The sequence below is a fragment of the Cervus canadensis genome, chromosome 7, assembly GCF_019320065.1.
Source record: "Cervus canadensis isolate Bull #8, Minnesota chromosome 7, ASM1932006v1, whole genome shotgun sequence".
Taxonomy (NCBI): Eukaryota; Metazoa; Chordata; class Mammalia; order Artiodactyla; family Cervidae; genus Cervus; species Cervus canadensis.
This window is the reverse complement of record NC_057392.1, coordinates 59,342,520-59,364,026: the sequence shown is the minus strand read 5'-3', so window position 1 is coordinate 59,364,026 and position 21,507 is coordinate 59,342,520. Positions and strand designations below refer to the sequence as shown.

At 39.0% G+C, this 21,507-nt stretch overlaps 1 long non-coding RNA gene and 2 other non-coding genes across 4 annotated transcripts; all 3 read left to right on the top strand.

The window, feature by feature from the left end:
- Positions 1-1,473: 1,473 nt before the first annotated feature.
- LOC122444881 lies at positions 1,474-9,123 on the top strand. Of its 2 annotated transcripts, none has more exons than XR_006270374.1 (5): positions 1,474-1,679; positions 4,514-4,573; positions 5,774-5,879; positions 6,674-6,722; positions 8,534-9,123. It is a non-coding gene; the product is annotated as an uncharacterized LOC122444881 (long non-coding RNA). The 2 variants fall into 2 exon arrangements; XR_006270373.1 differs by having other exon boundaries at positions 4,514-4,645.
- LOC122445693 lies at positions 5,972-6,146 on the top strand. The gene has a single exon (XR_006270647.1). It is a non-coding gene; the product is annotated as a small nucleolar RNA SNORA81 (small nucleolar RNA).
- On the top strand, positions 6,483-6,606 carry LOC122445655. The gene has a single exon (XR_006270614.1). It is a non-coding gene; the product is annotated as a small nucleolar RNA SNORA63 (small nucleolar RNA).
- Positions 9,124-21,507: the final 12,384 nt, after the last annotated feature.

The following is a 21,507-nucleotide window of genomic DNA, read 5'->3' as shown; positions in this document are numbered from 1 at the left end:
CCCTGGACAGCAAGGAAATCAAACTAGTAAATCTGAAAGGAAATCAACCCTGAATATTCATTGAAATGGCTGATGCTGAAACTGGAGCTCCAATACTTTGGCCACCTGATTCAAAGACCCAATTCATTGGAAAAGACCCTGATGCTGGGAAAGACTGAGTGCAGGAGAAGCGGGCAGCAGAGGATGAGATGGTTGGATAGCATCACCGACTCAGTGGACATGAGTTTGAGCTAACTCCAGGAGATGGTGAAGGTCAGGGAAGCCAGGTGTACTGCAGTCCATGGGACTGCAAAGAGTCGGACATGACTTAGCAAATGAACAACAAACAACAACATAACATAGGAGAAAATCTAGATAACCCAGGATTTGGTGAAGACTTTCTAGGTACAATACCAAAGGTATGTACCATGAAAGAAAAACTTGATAAGATAGACTTCATTAAAATGAAGCTTTTCTGCTGTGTGAAAGATACTATTAAGAGAATAAAAGGAGAAGTTATGGGTTGATAGAAAATATGTATGAAAAATATAACTCTGTTAAAAAAAAAGGGGGGGGGCTATTATCTAAACCATACAAAGAACTCTTTAAAAAAAAGGACTGTTAAAATACAAGAACTCTTAAATCTCAATAGTAAGAGTATAACCTGATTTTTGTAAGTGGGGGGAAGGGTTAAGCTCTATCTTATACTCATTATTGCTGTAAAAATAGTCTACCAACTTGCAACTAGAAGACTAGTAAGTTCTAGAGATCTAATGCACTGCATTAGTGATTATAATCAACAATACTGTATCATGTACTTCAAAGTTGCTAGGAGAGTAGATCTTAAATGTCCCATCAAAAAAGAAATCATAATTATGTGACATGAAAGAGGTGTTGGCTAATCCTACAACAGTAATCATATTGCAATACATAAAGGTATCAAATCAATAGGTTGTACAACTTAAACTTATACAAAGCTATGTGTCAATTATATCTCAATTTTTTAAATGTGACATTACAGAAAAAACAAGTTTATCTTAAAATTCTGTAATTTCAATTTTGAGACGATTAAGAGGAGGATTTGTTTTAAATACATGTTTTTCACATTTGGGGAAACATTATAAAATGTTGTATTTTTCATACCCCACACCCTTTTAAATCAGGACACTCCCCCTTTCTTCTTCCCCTCAGAAAACTCTATAAGATTAAGAGTCCTGTAAGGGCTCTTCGCCCTGAAGCCCATGAGAGAAAAAGAACCCCATAAACCACAGAAAGAAATATCCATGGGGCACTCAGGTAGCCTAAAAGGTCTGAGAAAAGCAGGCCCTACCCTAGTTGGATCCCACCCGAAGGAACGAACGAAGCAGCGACCCCCACGGGCACGCAGCCATCTCCAGCACTGCAGCTCTGCTCTCTTCTTTGATTGGTTTTAGCGGTGACGCCCCCTCCCGAATGCCTCGCTCGGATTGGCCTACTTCTTGGACCAGACTGGACGGTGGCCAGCGGAGGACAAGAGACTTCTAAACCGTCTGGAGGGACGATTTGGGTCACATCCGAGACGCAGTTGCACATCAACAAGCGTCCGGGCTCCAGGGACAGGGCGGCGGCCTCTGTGGTGTCGGTGCTGCTGATGGCGACTGAGAGGAACTGTGGCAGCTAGTCCAGAGCCCGCTGCTGTTGCTGCTGCCGCCCAGGCAACGGTGGGTGGAAAGGCGGCTGTGTTCCTGCCCAGGGATGGGGGCGTGGGGTGTTGGCCCGCCTGAGCGGTGCGAGTTTCGGGGGTTCGGGAGGCTCGGTAGAATCTGCTTGTCAGCGGATTCTGCTTTCAGCCCCACCCGTGAGAAGTCCTCCTCCTCCCAGCCCTCCCCTTTCTTCCCCTTCTCTAGATTCACTCTTCAACCTGCCCTTTGCCTTAGTTTCTCCCGTTAGGGGTAGGAGTAGGGGGAATGGAACTGGGCCTACCATCCTCCAGGCCCTCTTACCTATGGGGGCAAGAATAGGGTTGACAGAGTTAGCGATAAAAATACAAGATGCTAGTTAAAATTTAAATTTCAGATAACACAATTTTTATTGTAAATGTCTCCGATATCAAGTCAAAGTAAAAATATAAAACAGTATTTGTAAATTGTCTGAAGCTTAACTGGGCGTCCTGTTTTTTATCTGGCCAAGCAAGGATAATCCAATCCTAAGCAAGAATAACATTTATACAACTTCCTAACCATTTACAGTGTCCTTTCCTAGCACTCCCTATATAGGGAGTATTATAATCCGTGTTCTGATGAAGCCCAAAAGGTCTAACACAAGATTATGCAACTAGTAAGTAATGCGGCCAGAACACTTTAAAAGCCATTTCAGTTCTGCTGGCCCTCTCAGATGTGCATTTCAAAGAAAGAGTCCCGGAGAGCTCTTTTAATTGTTAGAATGAACATAACAAAAGCAAATTTATCTTTCAGAGGGCCTGGAAAGTTGTTTTATATTTAGGTTCTTTGCTGTGGCATTTACCTTATATTTAAGGGAAGAGACTGTATTAAATTGTCAAGGAATATTGACTTACTGTGTAATGATGAAAGTTTATTATATATGTATTAAGTCACAATGGCCCATCATTTGACTTTGATATCAGTGGATAAGGTTATATTCATGCAAGAGAGCCATACATCATTGCATAGGTAATGATTAAGGCGGTGAAGGGTATTCTGGAATGAAACACACCTGTGTTCAAAACCTAGATTTCACACTTTGATGGCAGTAGGCAAGTTACATAATCTTTCTGGGCCTCCGTCTCCTCTTCTTTAAAGTAGAAATGATAATAATTGTATCCACTTAATAGGATTGTTGTATTAAATTCTTGTCAAGTGCCTTGGACATTGAAATTTATTAATTTTATCTATGATTAACCATTACACTTTAACTTTTAGTGAATGTGAATTTTTGGCATAAATTATAGATAATAAGTATTTTAATTTTAGTTTTAAGTTGAAAAAAGATGAGTAATTAAGAATATAATGAATACTGTGAGTTTCAGTGCAAAGAAACATACTATTCAATAATAGCTAAAGCAGATATTTTAGACCATAATATACCAATTTTACCAAATCACAAATCTGTAAGCCAGGCTAATATAATAAAAATTTATATTTTAGTCTCAGAAATTGTTCCCTATGTATAACCTTACATGCTTTAATATTCATTGTGTTATAAACAGGAAGAAACATTAGCACTCTCCAAGGGAAAGAAAATGACTATAGGGTGAGAAATAAAGCCAAAAAATAGGTTTATGGTCAGTGGCTGTTTATGGTGAGGTAGGCTTAGTATGTTTTAAAAACCAAATGTCAAGCTTTGTAGGAGTTTTATATTTCTTTTTATTTCCTTAGTGTTTACAGTGTTAACATAGTTCACTTACAAACTATTCTCTAAAATTCCTCTTGTGAACTTTTCCCAGTTTTTCTCCAGAAAAACCTTTCCACCACCTTGAAGAGAACAAGGAATTATGAAAATTAAAGGTCTAATCTTAGCAACTATTGACTGTTACCTGAGTGATAGTAAACAAGTCATTTAACATTTCTGAGCCTTGGTTTATCTCTAAAATCATAACTACCAAAAACCTGTTCCACCATCCCCAAGGTTTATTAATGCTATCAATTATTATGAGCTGTCACCCACCAGAGAAAGCTTCAACCAGGGATGAATCCAACCATTTGTATTCTTTGTGCCTGTAGCAAACCTCCTCAAAGGGCTACAGAAATTTGCACACTGGAAAGACTTGTAATAAAATAAATTCATAGTAGTCCACTTCACCTGGGCTTTCAGCAGACCAAGAAATTAAAGCTTTCTTTCTTTTATGGGAGATAGGATCTATGCCCTTTTTGTTATTGTTGTTAAGTTTAAATGCAATTTTGCAACATGAAAACTGCGGTCTCTGTAATTAGAAATCTTTGTCACTTGTGATACATCTGTTGCTTGCTATCTGTTTTCAAAGCTTATTGCTATATTAGCTCTAAAATAAAGCTTTTCTTAACAAAGCTATAGGCTTTATTAAAATCAAGTCTGCCAATTAAAAAACAATGGGGAAAAAAACTCAAGGCTGTATAAGTTTCCTATTGGAACGATACTTATTTTTGAAGTGGCTGATAATCAGTGAATACATATCAGAACAATTTGCCATGGATCTATAAATATAGAGCTTGTTTCCCTACTTATGTGTCTTGTACATAAAAGAATAATGTAGAAAATGTTTGTTTGGGTTCTTTAATTATTTAGCTGATATATGTAGGGAACTGAGGATCCCAAGTTTGAAAGGGCACAAAAATCTAAAATTAAAAATGAGATGCTTAAAAGGATTTTATCTTGAAGCAGTTTGATTTGTCTGCCTTGTAAGCTTGGAAGTGATTCTACATTGTGCTGCATAAAAACTGTTTGCAGACCAGAATTTTAAACTAAATATAAACAGTTTAACATTTAGCCATGTACTTTGAAAGTCATGTGTTGGAGGCTTTATTTGCAAAACATAATAATTTAAGCTTTTGACTTTTAGGTCCAAAAGATACTTCTAGCGCTTGGATACTACCTGGGAGCAGCTCGTCATGCCTGCATTGTATGGAACAAGTGTTCAAAATAAAATGCAAAAACTGCAAGCTGATGGAAGAGGCAACACACAACATCCCTGGTACTCCAGGGAGAACATTTGATATAGAGGATATCTTTGTATTGGCATATTTTTCCTAGGGCATTTTTAAACCAGTGATATTTAGGGTATGGGAAGGAAAATAATTATCCTAATTGTTTAAGCCATGCATGAATATCTAGAGATGATACTAAGACTTTTCTTTAATAGGCTTTATTTTTTTGTTTTAAGTTTACAGGAAAATTGGGATGAGAGTTTCCAGGTTCCTATATTGTTACAACAACTTATATTAGTTTGGCATTTGTTAAAATTAATGAACCATCATTGACACATTATTAATTAAAGTCCAGAATCTCTTCAGGCTTCCTTAGTTTTCACCTAGTGTCCTTTTTCTGTTCCAGGATCCTGTTCAGGATACCATGTGACATTTAATATGTTTCCTTAAGCTCTTCTTGCCTGTAACAGTTATTCAAATTCCTCTCCCCCCACCATTTTGTCTGTGTGTGTGTGACCTTCACCATTTTGAGAAGCACTGGTCAGATAGTTAGTAGGATGCACTTGTATTGGAATTTGTCTGATGTTTTTCTCAAGGTTAGACTGTAGTTAGGGGGTCTTGAGGAGGAAGACCACACAGGTAAAATACCATTTTCATTTCATTCTATCAAAGGGTTTTACTATTGGTGTTGACCTTGATCATGTGGCTGAGATAGTTTGTCAGATTTCTTCATGTAAACTTCTTCTTCCCTCCCCGCTCCTTCTGTACTGTGGTCTCTGGAAGGAAGTCTCTATGCACAACCCACTCTTTAAGTAAAACTTTTTTTCACTTTCCCAAATGGACCAAGATGCTTATTTTGGATGAAGCTGATAAAAAATATTGAGCCAAAGGATTAAAGGTCAAATCCATGAGTTTTACCGGAAATCGAATACAAGGACTCAGGTGTGCATGTGATTTTTTGCAGAGGGCAGGTTGGAATAACTGTTGCAATATAGCTGTGATGTGCTATATTGTCCTTTCCCCTGCCAAAAGCAATTGTTTCCTACAATCTCTGTCTCACTCAGTTCTGTAGTAAGACAGGGACGCTTGGTCTCAAACATTATTCCTCTAAGTATCATTATGAAAACTGTTATAGTTGATACGTCATCATAATTCATCATTGTCTCTTTTTGAAGGTTGTGTCCCTTTCTGCCTTAATGCCAATCAATATGCTAAAGTCCTCAAAAAGTTCCTGAGGGATCCATTTCCAATTCTAGTGAAGAATGAGCTGATCTTTGAAAGGTATATATTATTGTATCTTATAATAATTTCGAAATCGAGTAATGTTTTTCTAATTAATGTACATAAAAATTATAGCCAGGATTTTTTTTTTTACCTTCTTATTTAAGCTCTGTGCTAAAATTGCAGTAACTAGTATCTGCAGTGTCTTAGTGCTTGTAATAAAGCTAACAGAGTAAACACAAGGAGAAAAACAACCGTACCAGATTGTAGAAAAACTGCAAGTAACTAACTCCAGGGTATTTTGTTCTAAAATTTGGTACAGTAATATCAGTATTTTGACAGAATTAAAAGAATGAATTTCTAATGGGTTCCATCCAATGGTAGGAGTAAGAGTGAGAAGTCAAATGGCTTTTTATTCTGACTCTGATCTGAATTAACATTTTCCTCTCTGAAATACTGTAAGGAAGGAATTGTATGCTGTCTATGACATATGAGGGACCAGCCAGTACACAGGCTGTTCTTTTTAAGGACTCAAGGCAAAGGGTAGACTGGATCTGAGAAAACGCATGTCAGGATTTCAGTCTCTTATGTGGCAGGATCTGTTCTTCCCTGGTATTGCTACTTAAGACACTGTTAATATCTCATTATTTCCTTAAAAAACTGAAGCAGGATCTAATTACAACGTAGCTGAGAAGTGCTGCATTGTCTTTGCCCCCTGCTCAAAATAAGACTGTTTCCTTTCAAGTCCTGTCTGCTGTAGCACCCAGGGATGCATGGTTTCATACACATTTACCAATTTAAACCCTGACTCAACAAATGACTCCTGAGAGTTAAGGCTTATTAATATTTTTCAGGTGCTGACAGAAAGAAAGAGGCATTACCAAGAGGGAACTCCTTGATAAGGTACAAACCACATTTTGATACTGACTTACTGGTATTTAATTTCATTATGTTATTTATACTAAAAGTTGATTTTGAGGGAAAGATTTTTCATTGTCTTTGTCAGCTCAAGCAATGTAGGGATATAAAGACCATACTCCACAGATAGCGGTGTGATTTATAGGAATTCATTACAATTTTGTGTCCTGAAAGATTGTATAGAAGTTGCTTTTGAATTAGAGTTTGAATATATTATCATATCTCAGGCTCATGTTTTTATGTACAACTAATGTTCATGGTTATGAACTACGATCTGCCCACTTCTTGTGAAAATTGTATTCTCAGTTGAGTATTTGTCATCTTCACTGAATTACTTGCTTTTATTCTGGAAAAATAAATCATGTATTGTTTTTTCAAGTATGATTTTGTCAGCCAGACAACCTTGAAAATCAGGTAAATGAATCAGGAAATGTGTTGATGAAAAGTGGTATTTAAATTGTCCTTAGAAAGATTTGTGATTAATCAGAACACAGTGGGAAAACAATGTGAAATGTAGTTCAGATTTTGGACTTTATATAGTTTATATTCAAAGGGGACATCACTAATGCTATTAGATCTGGTTGTCTTTCTTAACTTATACACAAGTCTTTTTTTTTTTTTGGTCATGTTTCTCATATCTTGTGCATTCTTGATGATTTCCTGTATAATTGAGATTTTTCTTGGCATTTTCTGGTAGCAATTTATGTTGACCCAGGCTTAGTTATAGTAGCTTTATCACTTAAATAAATTGAAGTATGTCTTGTTACTAATATAAAAATAACTTTGTCAAAAAACATAGTAGTAGTTGGTAAGAATAGATGATGAGGTGATGCTCAGAAATGGTATCAGCCTGATTTAGGACACAGACTCTTAAGTGCAACAGCATGTTGTTTGGATAAAGAGCAAGTCAGTGTTTTCCTATTTGTTTTCCTCTTGTCCTGGTTATTTGATATTTTAAGTTGTTCCAGCCAAGACATTTTTGATTGGGTCTGTCATCTGTTTTAGTAGAGAGCTGTGGCAGTAATTAGTGATACAGTGATACAGTCAATAGTGTTACAGTGTATGGGGTGACCTGAGCAGAAATCAGCGATAAATATGGGTTACCATACAAATTTTTTAGAGGTTCCCCCCACACGGAAAAAGTTTTAAGTCCTGAACCAAGTCTGTCCAGTAGAACTTTCTGTAGTGAGGGAAATGTTCTATATACATGCTGCCCAACACAGTGGTGACAGGCCACGTGTGTCTACTGAAATACAGTTAATGCAACTGGGGGTTACATTTTCTATTTTATTTAGTTTTAATTTAAATAACCACATGTAGCTAGTGGTTATTGCCTTGGACAGAATAGTCCTAAGCAATAGTTAACATTCCAGAATTTATATTTTCAATTTTTAGTTCTAAAAGTGTGTCAAAATGGATCGCACACCTGTTCCTTTTGTTTCGTCTGGTATTTACGTCTGTCCCAGGCTAACACCTGCTCTTGGCTCACTTTGGCACAGGCTTTAATTTCACTACCCCAAGCACAATTCTGTGGTCTGCTTTATAAGTAATAACACTCAGGCTGCCTGATAGAATCTGATCTTGCAGCCAGATGAATCTTTTAGAACAACCACAAAAGTAATATTTTCTTTTTCTCTAGATTTTGTGATTAGCATCTAGTGCTCTGATTAGAAGCCCTCCAAATATAATCTTGGCAAAGAAACAGCCACTGGTGGTTAACAAGTACTTCATATCATTTGTACTTCATGTAATTCTTGATAACTGATATTCTGGTGAATAATTTTTCTTTTGTTCAGAAGTGGAAGCGGGAGTCAGTTTGGGAGGAAAACTGTGGCCATAAACATTGAAGAAGACAAGAAGATTCTTTGTGACACTGAGACTTTCTACCACACCATGGTGGAGGAAATGCCAAAGACTGTGGCTGACCTAATTTAATTCCTGGAATGAAATGGTTATGAATGTAGTGCTTGCTGTTGCTGAATAGGCAATCACATTGTGCACTGTGTTTCTTTTGGGGATATGTGGAGCTTGTCTGAGTGCTCACAACAGATTAAAAATACAGATTTTGATAGCAAAGCAACTTCAGACATGATTTCATGTGAGGGTAGTCATTGGTTTTATCCTCTTGTTACCTAGTTCTCTACACATGGTTGTATTGAGTATTTGCCATCATTTAATAATATGGACCGAAAGATATAAAAGCAGCTAATTATAAAGTTTGTCTGCCTTTATTGTATTAGTCACTAACTGAATAGAGCTAACTTTAAAATGATTTTCTAAGAAAATACTTAAATTTATTTTGTTTGGTATCATTTTTTTCAGCAAGGCATTTTATTAGCAGTTAGTTGAATGTTTATTGAATGTTCAATAAATTACAGTGAAGTATTTTTTTCTCTGAAGTTGTTTGGTCCTTATTTTTTAAAGATTTGTACCTCTTGCTATAATCCATATTTCCAAAGGAAAAGGATAAAACAGCAGTCTATAGTAATATTTTACTCCAGTTATAAAATTATACACAAAAGATACAATGAACATGGCTTTTCATAAAAAGGTTTAATAGTTCCAAGTTAGCTGCTGCTTGTCAGTAGCATGAAGACTGAGCAATTGCAGATTTCACCAGTACCATCTACTAAACAATATCCGCTTCTTCAAGAAGAAAGAAGCAAAAATGTAAAATTCCTCCCTCTTCTGGTATGACAAACATTTCCTGGTACACATCATGTAACTGCTCAACAACAAGGTTTTTGTTAATAAACTAATTAATCAATAGATTTCTTTTTCCATAACAATAACATGGAGTTGCTATTTGTTGTTGTCGTTTAGTTACTAAGTTGTGTCCTACTCTTTTGTGACTCCATAGACTGTAGCCTCCCCGGGCTCCTCTGTCCAAGGGATTCTCCAGGCAAGAATACTGAAGTGGGTTGCCATTTCTTTTTCCAGGGGATCTTCCTGACCCAGGGGCCAAACCCAAGGCTCCTGCATTGGCAGGCAGATTATTTACCACTGAGCCACCTGGGAAGCCCTGCGTTGATATAATTATTGACTTTACCAAAAAACCTGCACAGCCCTATTTAATAATGTGGATTTTATTCAGGATCAAAGTCAACCATTATCTCCACCTAAAGGCACGTTTGATTAGTTTCTTGAATGCAATAGCTTCCTCCTGGACACTTCTGCCTCCCGGGGCTACACTCTCACTTTTCTTCCTCCTACTTATGTGGCCCTCTGCTATCCTCTTGTCATTCTTCCTGTGTGCTTCTCCAAGTACTAGACTGACCTCTCCCTGGCTATCAATCTGAGGACTCTGGCACTTCAATATGTTCAAAAGCAAACTTAACCATCTTGTTCCAGTAATGTTTAGCTCATTACCTTGTACCTCCTTCTCTTATCTGGGCTTCCCTGGTGGCTCAGACAGTGAAGAATCTGCCTGCAATGCGAGAGACCTGGGTTCAATCCCTGGGTTGGGAAGATCCCCTGGAGGCGGGCATGGCAACCCACTCTAGTATTCTTGCCTGGAGATTCTGCATGGACAGGGGAGCCTGGTGGGCTACAGTCCTTGAGGTCACAAAGGATAAGACATGACTGAGTGACTAAGCACAGCACAACAGATTTGGAGATCATTTGGCAATGGTTTCCAAATTTGTCTCCCTGCCCTCGGTCTTAACTTTATCCAACCTATGTACTACTTGGCCCTCAGGGTGATCTCATAAAAATTTAAATTAGTAAACAGCTTTCCTTTCTACCTGGGATAAAGTCCAAAGTCAATAGCTTTCCTACCTTTGGTTTTGCATCTAAAAGTTATCACCAAACCTAAAGTCAGCAAGATTTTTTCCTGTGTTATTTTCTAGGTGTTTTATATTTTTGTGTTTAATATGTAGTTCTGTAAATCCATTTTTAGTTAATTTTTCTGAAAATACAAGGTCTAGATTTATTTCTTTCCATGTGATATCAAATTGTTTCAGCACTATTTTTAGAAAAGACGATCTTTTCTCCATTGCATTTCCTTTGCACCTTGTCAAAGATTGGATCAATAAAATTGACTATATTTATGTAGGTCTATTCTGGGATCTTGTAGGGGAAACTTTTTCACCTGTGCTGTCAAAATTCTACTCACAGAATACTTCATTTCTAGGCACTTCCAAGAAATCAGATGTTGTTTTTTTCCCAGTATCCATAAATGATTTCACATCTGATTCTTCACATGCCTGCCTTAATCTGTTGGGACTGCTATAACAAAATACTACAGACTTACATTTAAAAAAACAGAAATTTATTGATCACAGTTCTGGAGGCTGGAAGTCTGAGATCAGGGTGCCAGCATAGTCAAGTGAGGACCCCGTTCCTGGTCAAAGACTTCTCATTGTATCCTCACATAGTAGAAGGGGAAAGAGAGCTCTCTTGGGCCTCTTCTATAAGGGCACTAATCGTATTCATGAGGGTTCCACCCTCAGGACCTAATCACCTCCCAAAGGCCCCAGCTACTAATACCATCACATTTGGTATAGGACTTCAACATACGAATTTGGGGAAGATCCAAACATTCAAATCATAGCAAAGCCCAATCCCAAATCCTTCTCCTTCTATTGTGGAGAATGGACTGTTTTGGTTATTAAATTTCCTAACCCAATTGTAATTGTCCTTCCATCTGTCACTAAAAATAACGCAATCCTTTAGCCTTCTTTTAAAGTGATGTTTACATCATGCCAGCTTTGGTATGGTTGTCCTTCTCATGATCATTGTCTGAACTCTTGGCAAATACTGTCATAGTGTCGAAACTAAACTCGTACTATCTCAACACAAAGCACAATAGTCAATCTACAGTCCAAGCCAAAGACAACCACTAACACTGATACTCAAAGTACATTTAAGTTGTACACTTCAGGTGCATCACTTAGAGTAATATACAAGTAGATAATCAATTATTGCAAACTGCAAATCATGACTGTCAACATCAGCATGCAAGAACAACAACAGCAGGAAAGCAACCCCAACTCTGGAAGACAGATCATCTATGCCATATCTATTTGATGCTAAAAATAGTGTCACTTTCAGCTATTTGGGAAGCTGCCACAAGGATTTATACTTTTCCCCCAACCTTAAGCATTTATTGCCTAAAACTGGGACTATTTCTGTACCTGTTTCCAGAGATGCAGGACTTCCAGTGCTAACGCAACAGTTCTGGGCAAATCAGAACAGTTGGTCATTCTCCTCAGTTCAATGTAGTTGAAGCTCTAAAACCAAGCCTTCCCATCTACAGCAACTTCAATTGTTTGGCCACTGTTTGCATTAACCATAACAATGCCATTGACCGTGTTGATGTAATGAAGGGAAGATCTAGGAAAGGTAAACTCCTCTTTTATAGTACTCAGCTTCTCTTTCATGACAAAAGAACACCCAACTCTTCTAAGGTGAATATAGTCACCAGGCAGCCTTTCCCAACACAAAGCAAGAGCCTCCTCCTCTCATGTGTTGTATGTTGATTTGACATGATTTCAAACCCACTTGTCTATAACTTAGATTGTTTTAACCCACTTGTTTATGACAAAGACAAACAAACAAAAAATAGTTGCTTTTAAATGTAAAGTTTCCACATTAAGAATGAAATCAACTGTGTCAGGGTGTTATCATCTCATCTCTGGGTTAAGGAGCACATAGAGACCAGCTGGAGAGGGGCTGAGTTCCATTCAGTTCAGTCACTCAGTCGTGTCCGACTCTTTGCAACCCCATGGACAGCAGCACACCAGGCTTCCCTGTCCATCACCAACTCCCAGAGCTTACTCAAACTCATGTCCATCGAGTCAGTGATGCAATCCAACCATCTCATCCTCTGTCGTCCCCTTCTCCTCCCGCCTTTAATCTTTCCCAGCATCAGGGTCTTTTCAAATGAGTCAGTTCTTCACATCAGGTGGCCAAAGTATTGGAGTTTCAGCATCAGCATCAGTCTTTCCTATGAATATTCAGGACTGATTTCCTTTAGGATGGACTGGTTAGATCTCCTTGCAGTCAAAGGATTTTCAAGAGTCTTCCCCAACACCACAGTTCAAATGCATCAATTCTTCAGTGCTCAGCTTTCTTTATAGTCCAACACTTACATCCATACATGACTACTGGGAAAACCATAGCCTCGACTAGATGGACCTTTGTTGGCAAAGTAATGTCTCTGCTTTTTAATATGCTGTGTAGGTTGGTCATAACTTTCCTTCCAAGGAGTAAACGCCTTTTAATTTCATGACTGCAATCACCATCTGCAGTGCTTTTGGAGCCCAGAAAAATAAAGTCAGCCACTGTTTCCACTGTTTCCCCATCTATTTGCCATGCAGTGATGGGACCGGATGCCATGATCTTAGTTTTCTGAATGTTGAGCTTTAAGCCAGTTTTTTCACTCTTCTCTTTCACTTTCATCAAGAGGCTCTTTAGTTCTTCACTTTCTGCCATAAGGGTGGTGTCATCTGCATATCTGAGGTTATTGATACTTTTCCTGGCAACCTTGATTCCAGCTTGTGCTTCATCCAGCCTGGCATTTCGCATGATGTACTCTGCATAGAAGTTAAATAAGCAAGTGACAATATATAACCTTGACATACTCCTTTCCTGATTTGGAACCAGTCTGTTGTTCCATGTCCAGTGCTAACTCTTGCTTCTTGACCTGCATACAGGTTTCTCAGGAGGCAAGTCAGGTAGTCTGGTATTCCCATCTCTTTAAGAATTTTCCATAGTTTGTTGTGATCCACAGAGTCAAAGGCTTTGGTGTGGTCAATAAAGCAGAAGTAGATGTTTTTCTGTATCTCGTGTGCTTTTTCGATGATCCAAGAGATGGCAATTTGATCTCTGGTTCCTCTGCCTTTTCTAAATCCAGCTTGAACATCTGGAAGTTCATGGTTCAAGTACTGTTGAAGCCTGGCCAGGAGAATTTTGAGCATTACTTTGCTAGCGTGTGAGATGAGTGCAATTGTGCAGCAGTTTGAACATTCTTCGGTATTGCCTTTCAGCAGAGGGGCTGAACTGAGGGGTTATTAGCATAAACACATGAAGAAGCAACTAAGATGAGGGGACATTTGTACTAAAAATACCCAGATTGTGTCTGGAAAATCTGAAAGTTCTGATCTAGGCAAAGCTAACTTTTGCTGGTCCAGCTCTCTGAAGACTGTCAACAAAAAATTAGCTAAGAGTTGATCTAAAAAGAAATAGAAAGTTTTATCTAAGATGACTTGATGACACAGTCTTTCATAAAGCTCTAAGAACTGACTTGTTTCACCTGTTAGAAGTGAAAGCACAGTTGCACACTTTTCAAAACAAAGGGTTTTTTATTTTATTTTTTAATCAAAATAACAAATTAACAGTTTACATATTCCACATCTGCACATACAAGGGGAATAGTGGGTGATCGTGACCCCTTACAGGATTTTTTTAAAAAGGAATATTTTCTCCTAAGGAGTTACCTTGCTGGCACCAAGAGGAAATTGCTCTTTTTGGTAAAGCAGGCATTCTTGTGTCTTCTAAGAAGATCTGGTTAATGTAAAATGCAGTTGCACAACGCACATGAAAAGGAAGGAGCTAGTAGTAGAAAGAAGCAGGGAGAGAATTTTATGTTTGAATTGTTTTTTCTTGTCCTGGCTTAAAATAATTTTATTTCATCAAGACCTTGGGGTCTTGACTCCTGAGGTGGTAAAGGCCACTCTTAACTGTAGTGGGGAAAGCCTGAAGTGCCCAGTCAAGATCATCTTGCCTCTAATACCCCCGCCCTCGTTCTCTGCAACCTGCTATAGCAACTCAGGACTTTTCACTTTAGGTTCGCAGGTAGCTGGACCTCAGCTCTCAATTGGTTAAGCCCACTCTCCTGAGAACTAACATCAGAGAAAACGTGTACCTCGACTGAATTTGGATTTTGTCATCTCACTTTGCCTGCAACAATAGTGTAATTAATCTATCATTTGTTTGGAGTGTTCCTTTATTTATTGGCTTATTAAGAGTTGTTATCCTGTATGCCACTGTCTGGTGAAATTATAAATCCCACAGTGAGCGAGTGTTAATTAAACTACTGATAAAGACAGTATCTGTTTCTGGGTATAATTTGACACCCCAAAAAAACACCATGATCTGAATTCACTTGTTACAACTAAATGACGTTTCCCCAGGCCAGGCTTTGCTGCTAGAGACCACCAACAGGCAATCAAGGCCCACCCTTCCTGTTCCATGGTCCTAAAGCTTCTCTAGAGTACATCCTCTAGCTTCCTATTCAAACTGCAGGGGAGGGAACTGGAGGAGGCCCACAGGCCTGCCTGACCTGGAGAAAGAAATGCTGAGCTTACAGGAAACAAAGAGATCCCAACAATGAGTGTGAGCTCAGCGACTCTCCACAAGAGAATGCTGTAGAATCAGCTTCCTTTGCGACGGAAGTGCGGCTAGGTGACCAATCAGCAGGTTAGAAACTCCAGGGCTACCTGGTTTAGAGCTACCTGGTTATCATGTGACCTCAGACACCCCTCCCTACACGCTGATCTGGTGGTTTAATCTGCAAATTGGGGATGAATATCAATGTACTGTTACTGAGGGGGTATAAAAATTACATGTGACTTCAGAGCCTGGTGAAAATAGGAAACAGGAAAGATCATAGGAGAGAATAGATGAAAATATGCAAATATCTGGAACATAACTTGGGTTTATCTGTGTTTGGACTGGAGACAGATTTATATCCTCTTTTTAAATAGGGGACAGTCATCAGAAGGATAAAGAAGAGGAGAGTAAAGGAATTTGGGGAAACAGGTGGTAGACCCCACCTCAAGTCTTGGAACCTCACAACTGTTCAAAAATATACAAGGGAGTCCTTTAACCTTTTCTGGACAAAAGTAGTTTACCTACAGTCACCTCTCATTTATTCTATCTCACCCCTGCTGATAAGTCATTTCTTTGTTGAGTCTACGTTTGTGATCATAATATATATGCAGAACCAACTATATTGGTCAAAATTGTAATTAAGATGACAAAGACTGCATTTTAGTTTATAGTTAAACTATGGCAGTTTCCAGTACTTCAATTCATCCTGTAAGTATTTGAGTACTTTCTATGTAAGTACTTATACTAGACACAAAGGAAAATAACAAACTAATAGTGGTCACCCTCAAAATATTGGAAACAAGTAATTGGAGTCAAGACAAAATCACAGGAAAAAACCCAGCACATCCCTGTAAGGTACAGGTGGGTCAGGGTTAACTTGGGCACCACCAATGGCAGGCCCAGTAGGCGTGTCCTGAGGATCAGAGATCAGAGAGGGTTGAATGAATCATAGAATTTCAGAAGTGCTTGAGGATTAACAGAATTTAGATAGTCTCAGAAGGAGGAGCAATCTTTTGTTTCAGGTGTCAAAAATAAAGTCAGGTTTTAGTTAAAGCGGTGGACACAGGTTTTATCCAGTAACAATAATAACAAAAGGGATGAGCTGAGCTCCACCTTGATTTGTGCAGAGGTGACAGGGTGCTTTTAAAGAGAGAATGGGGGAGCAGGGAGGGGCAGTGGTTGGGGGTTCAAGTAGTCAGGGAAGTGAACTGGAATTACAAAATGTGGGTAAGAGTGGATGAGTATCAGTGTGATTAGGCCAGCTGTGTCTGACTACTGGCAATCTTAAAATTAGGAGTCTGTCTTCCCTGATGATTCCACATCAGAGGAATGGCTTTCAGGTGCTTGAGAAACAATTCTCAAATAAAACTAATTTTTGCTCAATTAAAACTAAAATAAAAAAAAAACTAAAATTAAAACTCAAACTTTCTTTTGCTCAAATAAAACTCCTTTCTATTCCTGTTATAGATTGCTGATTATTCCTGTTGACAAAGCATTACTAACAGAAGTGAGAAAACTGGTTTCCTGAGTCAGAAGTGAGGAGTGAACAGGCTAACTTTTAGGCTGTGTTGACAGAGGTGTTGGAAAGACAGCAGGTGGTCTGCGTCTGGAGGCAGACAGCACTGGAGGTTGGGTGGACACCCTGATGGTAAAGATGATGGCAGCTATGAACACAGGTGAACTCTGGAGGAGGGGGAGCTGACAAAGGCCTGGAGAACAGTCAACTCAGGGGAAGAAGAAGGACAAGTCAAAACAAGAGGAATTATTTTAAAGGGCTGGTTCATCAGAAAGTTAAGATGGGGTAACAAAGGTCGAGAGAGACAGTCAGAAGGCAGGGCAGACAAGGCCTGTCATGGAGCTCAAGTGGGACGACAGACCTGGAGCAAACAGTGAAAGCTGTGCTGGGAGCCCGGGGGGCTCTCAAGGTTGGGCTTGGGTGGGGTTGGGGAAGGCATCTTCCAGAAGGCGCAGCAGCACTAAATCTAGACCAGAGTAATTTTAACTAGAGAAAGCCAGTGGGTTTGAATTTTAAAATGTGCATTTTTGCATCCATCTATTTGTTTCTTAACCACTGTTCCTGACCATCATTGTAATACATTAACAACATCCAATCTCAGAGAAACTATATTTCTACATCTTACCTAGTAGACAGGTGACACTCAGAAGTCCAAGGAACCCTTGTTTTATGGTGTAGATGCCAGTTTGTTTACATTTCCTCCCACACACTGAGGACAACATACCAGCAGGAAAGTCATTTATGTGGCTTCACTTAGAACTGTACTTCTTCTGAAATTTCAAAGTCCAGTCCACTCCCTCTTCAACCACAACCTCTAAACATTCATCTGGAATCCTCTGCCCACCCCTAACACCTCTGGCCCATCCAGCCATCTCCTGACTTTTCTTCTACCCACCTCCCTGTCTCAGATGCAGGGTCACCTGGCACCTTTGCCCTCTTCTGCCTCATTCCTGTCCTTCCATCCCAGCAACCCCAGACCTTGGGTCATTCCCATCTTCTCTACAACTCCTGCTGGGCTGCTGGAGAAACATAACACAACAGGCAGACAGTACCTCCACAATCGGCAATATCCAGCTGTGGGCAGAATGCTCAGTGCTGTGTGACTCTCCTCCACTCATTCTAATCTAAATAATATTTTAAAGAAGTACTTTTAAAAAATCAAAAACAACGCAAAAAACCCATGGTGAATGAAACATCAAAGTTTTAAAATAGAGACAGGCTCCAACTCCACACTTACTTAGCCCTGCCTCGCTCCCCTCACCCTAATCGCATCCTGCTGTAGGTAGCCCACTGGTGCTAAACATTGCTGACTGGAAAGTGATCTTTACTCTGAATTATATATATATAAGAAACAAAGTTTCACCAAAAAACATTTACATTTACTAATGCAATACATATTTTCACTTAAAAAAATTTTGTTTCGATGGTAACCCACTAAATTCCATAAACCTTTGAGTGGAGAACTGCAATTTGAAAAAGTGACCACTAGAGGGATCCAAAGTATTCTCCTACTGTACTGTGATCCTGGCCCAAACAAAAACAAACCCCAAGTTCCATAAAGGCACTAATGTAATCGAAAGGGAAGACAAGGGGACTGCAATCAACAGATATTATATGACTGTCAGGAAAACACTAAGTCATTTAATCATTCCACTGTGATGCCAGGTTCCTCCTTGTTGGGGAAAAAAAGGACTCTAGTGATAATCTGCCCCTCTGAATGGCCGTATATCATCTCTATGGAAACATTCTCAAATTATAGGCCTCTTATTCTAGTCTGGATAGTTTCATATGAATTAGGAAAAAGAACTGTCATCTTCATGAAAAAATCAATCTGATATTCAAAATATCGATGAATCATCAGTATTAAAGATTAAAGTGGCAGGTAAAAGCTATGAACTTAAAACGGTCCTCTTGGAAGCCACAGTAAAAATCAGTTTTACTACTTTCTACCTTCTACTTTTAGTCTTTCAAGTTTCATGGTAGGACAATTATTGGCTCTTGTCCAGGGATGGAAAAAGAAAGATAAAAGTACCTGTAAATTATTAATGCTACATAGATTCCTATAGTCTAAGGTTTTTTCCCCCATTAGCTTCTTCTGGTGATCTAAGCTAAGCTAAGTAACTTCAGTCGTGTCCAACTCTGTGCAACCCCATAAACCACCAGGCTCCCCCGTCCCTGGGATTCTCCAGGCAAGAACACTGGAGTGGGTTGCCATTTCCTTCTCCAATACATGAAAGTGAAAAGTGAAAGTGAAGTTGCTCAGTCGTGCCCAACTCTTAGCGACCCCCATGGACTGCAGCCTACCAGGCTCCTCCGTCCATGGGATTTTCCAGGCAAGAGTACTGGAGTGGGGTGCCATTGCCTTCTCCATCTGGTGATCTACTCCTCATTAAACAAATTTGCCCCTGCTAAAACTAGTCCAGGAGCCAAATGAGCGTATTACCAGAAGTCACAAATCACCCAGAATCTATTGGAAAGCTTGTAATTTCAATTTTGTAGATTTTTCTCAGGAAACACATTGTAGCAAGTAATGCTGAGAAGCATATATGCTTCCTGCTAATGGTATAAATGTTTCATTAATCTTGTTAATGATATAAATGCTTCCAATTCATGGTAATAGCTTACCCTATCTGCCTAAGAAGGAAGAGAACAACCTAAAGTATGAATTTATCATCCTCATTTTATGTGTGGAAAATTATGTGTTCTCTCCATTGTTATATCACTTATCAATCCAAATTTGATGGCTTCTAATTTGTTCATCTCCTCCACGCGGGGAGGGGGGGGGGCGGGGTGCCGGGGGGGAGGTGGGGGGAACTACTGAATGGCTGTCTTCTCATGTTTTGTGACTGTGACATAAGCTTTGAAACTTTAGCTCACATCATGGGCAAAGATACTTGGGGTATCCCTCCACAAAGAATACATTTAGAGAATTAGTTCTTGATTCAGCCTTAGTCCAAAGACTTTAAATTCCAACTTAGCATGGAGGTGGGACCGAGCAGAAACTTGGGTTAGTCACCATTTCTCATTGTTGGCCACTTGAGACCTGCCAACTGTGTCCAGCCACAAAATCCACACCTACATAAACCATTACTTTCTTCACAAGATACATACAGGGTAGGTTTCTATTCACTGACATGGAAAAATAAAGGCAGTGAAATGCCAAATGGACAAATAGGCAAAGACAAGCCCTGAGTCTTTACTAAGGGAACTGGTGGTACAAGGATTGTAGAGCATTATGGTACTTTAAAGAACTTAGGTCTTCATGCTCTGTCCATCACCATTGCTATGAAAGGGCCTGCTGTGTTTCACGTCCTGGAGATACAGTTTCTGCCACTTACGGAGCTGCGCTGCAGAGTCAGAAACTGGCTGCTCTTTCGTCCTTGACTCATCAATTTCCCTAATGGCCTCTAGTCTTAGAGCCAGGAGCCTGGACTTGACTTCTCAGCCAGCACTTTAACCTCAGTCAAATCACTTAACTAGTCCGAATCCTGATTTCAATGGTATGTTGGCAAATATTTTAAAACTGGCTCTCAAGGGTTGGAGGGGAAGGAGTACTGACTTAGTCTTTGCTTACTTTCTTGGTACTCCCACAGTGGCCAGTATCAAGCTGCCAAGGTGAAGTCACTTAATGGAAGAAATAAGTGCCATTGTTAGCAACCAGGGTCCTTGGACTCTTTAATCAATATAAATTTATATATATATATATATATAATATTTATTATCATATATTATTATATTATATATATTTTTATATATGTATTTTCACATATTATATATATGTCTTATAATATTCTTATATATTATATTATATATATATAAATTGATTAGAGGTCAGAGAAGGAATTTGAGCATGGCTTTATTGGGATTTGTGCTACAGCAGGAGGGAACAAAAACAAGAGGTACCCTTGCTCACTCCCTGAGTGTGTGTTGCGGTGGCGGGGGAAAGAGCTGTTTCCTTAAATGAGGTGAGAGTATGGGCAGATAAGTGGATTCAGCAAAAGCGTGGCTTGGGTGCTCTGCCCATGCCATTGGCCACGCTGCATGTGTAGGGATCACACATAGTACCCTTGCTCCTGTCACCTCGGAAGTGACAATTGGGTTTTGGCCTTCTTTGTACCTATTGTTCATAACTTGCCCCAACCGCATGTGCATGCAGTCATTTTTAGTCCCATAGAGTTTGTGTTCTGTTGCATAGACCTGTTCGTTCAGGTGCCAGCAGTGTAGTAATGGGTCCCGAGTCCCACCCTGTGTCATCATGACTCCAGCACAGCACTGCTTCTTCCTCAGTGAAACAGAATAATGATTAGTACATATTTCTGTTCACAGAATTGTTATTTCTTACTTTATTCATTCATTCTTTCAGTAAGAGTTTGTTGGAAACCTACCTATACCATAGGTACTGTGCCAGGTATTTGAGACGAAAAAGAAAAAAAAAAAAGAGCTCACTGTCAGGAAGTTAGTAGCTCAAATAAAATAATGCACATTAACCAAAAAAATTCCCACATTTTTAATCCTTAAAATGCTATACCTACAAACACAGGGATTGTTAACTTGAATTAGGTTTAATAAGTTGGCTGTACAAAGGACTTCAGATTTTCTGTCCAAAAGGTTTTATGTATGAAGACTTTTGTCATTATTCAGTATAATGAGATATTGAAGACCATATAGGGAAATTTCAATAATAATTTATTTGTGTTCTATCTACTCCCATAAAGCAGTTGAAATAGTTCTTATGGAAAAAAGAAAATGTTAGAAAACAAACAAGTGAGCATAGAGACCAGAAACAGACACAGAAGGAGAGACGAAGGAACAGATGGAAGTTCGGCCACTGAGCAAAATTCTCAAGAGTTAACTTCCTTAAAACCAGGAGAGTGTCTATTTCATCAGATTGTTAAATTAATGCTCAAAAAAAATGTGAAA